The sequence below is a fragment of the Scyliorhinus canicula genome, chromosome 23 (assembly GCF_902713615.1).
Source record: "Scyliorhinus canicula chromosome 23, sScyCan1.1, whole genome shotgun sequence".
Classification (NCBI taxonomy): domain Eukaryota; kingdom Metazoa; phylum Chordata; class Chondrichthyes; order Carcharhiniformes; family Scyliorhinidae; genus Scyliorhinus; species Scyliorhinus canicula.
The window spans coordinates 22,265,718-22,271,717 of NC_052168.1; positions in this window are offsets into that span (position 1 = coordinate 22,265,718).

The window sequence follows — 6,000 nt, forward strand, 5'->3', positions numbered from 1 at the left end:
GGGTGCCGAGCTCCGAACGTTCCTCCCTACACCTCTCAGCCTCTCTCTCCTTTAAGACACTTCTAAAAGCTTTTGTTTAACCAGTCCTTTTTCAAAATCAATTTAGAGTACCCAATTCATTTTATTTCCAATTAAGGGGCAATTTAGCGTGGCCAATCCACCTACCCTGCATATCGTTGGGTTGTGGGGGTGAGACCCAGGCAGACACGGGGAGAATGTGCAAACTCCGCACGGACAGTGATCCGGGGCTGGGATTCGAACCCGGGTCCTCGGTGCCGTGAGGCAGTTGTGCTAACCACTGCGCCGCCGTGCTACCCTTGTTCACGTGTCCGGACATCTTATGTGGCCCTTCGGATTGATTGGTAATTGCTCCTGTGAAGCCCCTTTGTGACTCTGAAAGTTGCTATCTCAATGCAAGGCCAGTGGTCCTTTGAGTTATGGGTTACATTGAGTCTGCCTATTCCGCTGGTGCAGGTGGATGTAGAGGGCGCCTGACGTGACCAGAAAATTGGAAATTAATTTTTCCTGCACAGCGATATAGACTTTCAATCAATGCAGAAAAAAAAATAGTCCTCACTATCCTCTAAATCAGTTCCCTGAAAACTGCCCTCGCGTCTCATCAAAGGAGCCATGTTTAAGTGACTTTTAAAAATTTTTTCATGGAGTGTAGATTTCCCAGCGTTTCTTGCAGTTGGTGAAGTTTCATGTTCACTGAGACCAGCTTTTTAATTCTGGATTGATTGATTAATTGAATTTAAATTCCCCCAGCTGCTGTGGTGGGGTTTGAACCAGCACAGTCCCCACAGCTTTAGCCTGGGCTGCTCGTCGAGTGACATTACCGCTCCACCACCCCCTCCACTGACTGCCCTGACTTTCCTTTCTTTGCAGCCCATCGATCCTGCCCAGCCCAACATGTTTGTCTTGGTGCAGATGGTGGACACCGTACGGATCCCACCCTGGCTTTTTGAAAGGAGGTTAAACGACGCCATTGCCGAAGAGCTGAATAAAAAGCTGGCAAACAAGGTCAGTGGTGGATAGATAAACTTGATTGAGAGCCCGGAAAGAGGCCCTTCGGCCCATCGTCTCTGTGCCAGCCATCAACACCTATCTGTTCCAAACCCAGTTGTTAGCATAAATGCTTCACAGCTCCAGGGTCCCAGGTTCGATTCCCGGCTGGGTCACTGTCTGTGCGGAGTCTGCACGTCCTCCCCGTGTGTGCGTGGGTTTCCTCCGGGTGCTCCGGTTTCCTCCCACAGACCAAAGATGTGCGGGTTAGGTGGATTGGCCATGCTAAATTGCCCGTAGTGTACTAAAAAGTAAGGTTAAGGGGGGGGTTGTTGGGTTACGGGTATAGGGTGGATACGTGGGTTTGAGTAGGGTGATCATTGCTCGGCACAACATCGAGGGCCGAAGGGCCTGTTCTGTGCTGTACTGTTCTATGTTCCATTTCCCAGCACTTGGTCTGTATCTTTGTATGCTCTGGCATTTCAAGTGCTCATCTAAACATTTTTTTTTGAGAGGGCCACGAAGAATCTAGCACGAGTTTTAAGGATACAAAGAAATAACATTTATATACACAGCAGCAGCAACAACTTCCCTTGCTGCTCACTCCTCTCTCTCTGGTTGGTTCCAAACTGGCTATTTATGCAGGGAGTCTGCTAATGATTTCTCCGCCCCCCTCATTGGGGAAGCTCATACTCCCACAGGATTGTCATTAGTCCCCAGCCAATGGTAAGCAGGCATGTTGTTATAACATCCCTTCCCCCCCCCCCCCCCAAAGTCCAAGGAATCCACCGAAGATCCTGGCGAAGGAGGGCGTCGGACTCGTTTTGCCGCAGGCCGGACACCATTTGCACGAGGCGCTGGATCGGGCGACGTGTAACGAGATGGAGGCCGGCGCTTCCGTGATGAACGGCGCAACGGTTGTACATCCATGGCCCGTGGGCCCGAGGATTCCCCCTTTGAGGTGTCCTGTGTATCCATCTCTGAGTCAGAGTCTGCAGCCTCCATCATCTCGGCGTCTCTATCTCGCGCGGTTCTGTCATGACCTGCGCAGGCTTTGAGTGCGGCACCAGTGGAAGATTGTGAGGAATACTTTCCATTGTGGTCTCTGTGGCTGTAGAAATGAGCTCCGGGGGCAGGGAATCTTTGGAAGGGATAGTCTTCTGGACCGAACGTGGTCTACATGTTTACGCTGGAGACGACCCTGGGCTTGCACCTGGTAAGAGATGGGGCCCGGTGAAAGATTACGCCAGGGACCCACTGGGCACCACCAGCAAAATTTCGAACGAACACTGGGTCACCGGGCGTAAACTGCCGAATCGGCCGATGCCGAGACAAACCATGTCCCTGCCGTTCTTGTGTGCGGCGTACTTTTGTGCCAATGTCCGGGAAAACCATGCTAAAGCGGGTGCAAAGTCTCCGGCCCATTAGGAATTCTGCAGGAGCTACCCCAGTCACTGCATGGGGGGTGGTCCTATATGAAAACAAAAGCCGAGCCAGTCTCGTGTCCATCGACCCAGAAGACTGTTTCTTTAGGCCTCGTTTGAATCTCTGCTCTGCCAACCCATTTGAAGCCGGGTGGTAAGGGGCAGTGCGGATATGGCGTATGCCGTTCATCTTCATGAACCTCGCAAACTCCTCACTTGAGAACGGAGTGCCATTGTCCGTGACCAGCACCTCGGGGAGGCCATGCGTACTGAAAGACAAACGCATCTTCTCGATTGTTGTGCAGGACGTTGTGCCTCCCATCTTATGCACCTCTAGCCATTTAGACTGGGCGTCAATTAATAGCAGGAACATGGATCCTTGAAAAGGGCCGGCGAATTCCGCATGCCCAAGGCCGCCCTGGCCATTCCCAGTGATGTAGGGGCGGGGCTGGCGGAAGCTTCTGATGCTCCTGGCAAATGGAGCAGTTTTGGGCCCCTTCTCAATGTCGGTGTCGAGGCCTGGCTACCAGACATAACTCCGGGCCAACATTTTCATTTTGGTCACACCTGGATGCCTATTGTGTAAGTATCTCAGTATCAGCTCCTGTCCTTTTTCCAGGACAATCACACGCGTCCCCCACAAGAGGATGCCGTCTTCCACGCTAAATTCTGACAGCTTGAAGGAAAATGCCCGCAACTCGCCTGGGAGCTGTCTATGCTGCCCACCATACAGGACTATGTGCGGAACCTTTGACAGGACTGGCTCCGTCTGGATCCACTCACGGATCTGTGATGCTGTGACAGGCAAGGCGTCCATAAAATTTAGGTTTGCAACCACCTCACCGGTTGTGGGGGTCGACATGGGGCCGATCGATAAAGGCAATCGGCTCAGTGCATCGGCATATGGGTTCCTAGTTTGTGCTCCAGAGAATACTCTTATGCAGTGAGCAACAAAGCCCAGCGCTGGATCCGTGCGGAAGCAATGGGCGGTATTGGCTTATCCTCTCTGAAAAGTCCCAGGAGAGGCTTATGATCAGTCACGATAGTGAAGTGGCGGCCATACACGTACTGGAGGAACCGTTTCACCGCAAAGACCACCGCCAGGCCGCCGCCCTCGATCTGCGCGTACTTTTTTTCCGCTGCAGTCAGTGTGCGGGAGGCGAAAGCTATCGGCCGCTCGGCCCCATTCTCCATCTTGTGGGACAGGGCGGCCCCAATACCATACGGATGCATCACACGTGATGAGCAAAGGCTTTCCAGGATCATAGTGGGTTAGTAACCCAGACGCCGACAATTGTTGTTTTACCCGCCGGAAAGCGGTTTCTTGCGGCTGACCCCAAACCCAGGTGTGAATCTTCTTCAGCAGAAGGTGCAATGGGGCCAGCGTAGTTGCCAGATTGGGGAGGAACTTTCCGTAATAGTTTACGAGGCCGAGAAAAGAACGAAGATGCGAAGTGTCAGTCGGGCGGGGGGGGGGCTGTTGAATTGCACGCACTTGCTCTGCGATGGGGTGCAAACCTTCGCGTTCCACCCGATAACCCTACTTCCTTCGCCTGAAAAACGCACTTTGTGCGACGTAAACGGACTCCAGCCTCCGAAAAGCGTCTTAAGGACAGCCTCCAAATTTTCCAAATGTTCCTGCTCCGACGTCCCTGTGATCAAAACATCATTTAAGTAGACAGCAACACGCGGTAAACCTCTCAAAATGCCCTCCATAACGCGTTGAAAAATTGCCCATGCAGAGGATACTCCAAAGGGCAAACGCGTATATTCATACAGGCCCTGGTGTGTATTAATCGTTACATATGGCCAGGAGGCAGGGTCCAGCTCCAACTGTAGGTAGGCGTGACTCTATCTAATTTTGTGAACGAGAGTCCGCTTGCAAGCTTCGCGTAGGGACGAAGGGGCGAAACCAGGGGCTGGTTTAGCTCACTCGGCTAAATCGCTGGCTTTTAAAGCAGACCAAGCAGGCCAGCAGCACGGTTCGATTCCCGTACCAGCCTCCCCAGACAGGCGCCGGAATGTGGCGACTAGGGGCTTTTCACAGTAACTTCACTGAAGCCTACTCGTGACAATAAGCGATTTTCATTTCATTAGAGATCCTCTATGCGAGACATTGGGTATCGGTCGAGTCGGGAAGCCGTATTCACTAAGTTTATAGTCGCCGCACAAGCGAATTGTGGCATCTGGCTTCATTACAGGTACAATTGGTGCTGCCCAGTCAGCGAAACGGATGGGCCTGATAATACCCAAAGTTTTACAATAACATACAGCAACAACTTCCCTTGCTGCTCACCTCTCTCTCTGGCTGCTTCCAAACTGGCCAGCTGTATTTATGCAGGGAATCTGCTAATGATTTCTCCGCCCCCCTCATTGGGGAAGCTCAAACTCCCACAGGATTGTGGGATTGCCATTAGTCCCCAGCCAGTGGTAAGCAGGCAGGCTATAACACCCTTCTTAATGTTATGAGGGTCTCTGCCAGCGTGTTCCTGACTCCTATTAACCTCTCAGTGGCTTTTCCTCACATCCCCTCTTATCCTCCTGCCCCTTACCTTAAATCTATGCCCCCTGGTTATTGACCCCTCTACTAAGGGGAAAGTTTTCTCCCTATCCACCCGATCTATGTCCCTCATAATTTTATACACCTCAGTCAGGCCCACCCTCGGCTTTCTCTGCTCCAGGAAAACAGCCTCTCTTTACAGCTGAAATGCTCCAGCCCAGGCAATATCCCCTGCACCCTTTCTGGTTCAATAACTGTCTTCCTATATTGTGGTGACCAAAACTGCACCCAGTACTCTAGCTGTGACCTAATGAGGGTTTTATCCAGCTCCATCATAACCTGCCTGCTCTGACATTCTGTGCCTCGGCTAATAAAGGCAAGTATCCCAAATGCCTTCGTAACCACCTTATCTACCGGCCCTGTTGCCTTCAGGATTCTATGGACACGAACCCCAAAGACCCTCTGGTCCTCGGTGCTCCCCAGGGTCCGACCGTACATTGCATATTCCCTTGACTTAGTCCTCCCAAAATGCATCACCTCACACTTTGCATGGTTAAATTTAATTTGCCACTGTACCGCCCATCTGACTAACCCCATCTATATTGTCCTGTAATCTAAGATGTTCCTCTTTTTTAAAAAAAAATTCCAATTAAGGGTCAATGTAGCCGTTTGTAGGGGGGGAGTGGAGCAGGGGGGGGGGGAGGGGAGTGGAGCAGGGGGGGGGGGACTGGAGCAGAGGGGGGGGGACTGGAGCAGAGGGGGGGGGACTGGAGCAGAGGGGGGGGGGACTGGAGCAGAGGGGGGGGGGACTGGAGCAGAGGGGGGGTAGTGGAGCAGAGGGGGGGGGTAGTGGAGCAGAGGGGGGGGGGGGAGTGGAGCAGAGGGGGGGGTAGTGGAGCAGAGGGGGGGGGAGTGGAGCAGAGGGGGGGGGAGTGGAGCAGAGGGGGGGGGGAGTGGAGCAGAGGGGGGGGGGAGTGGAGCAGAGGGGAGGGGGAGTGGGGCAAAGGGGAGGGGGAGTGGGGCAGAGGGGAGGGGGAGTGGGGCAAAGGGGAGGGGGAGTGGGGCAGAGGG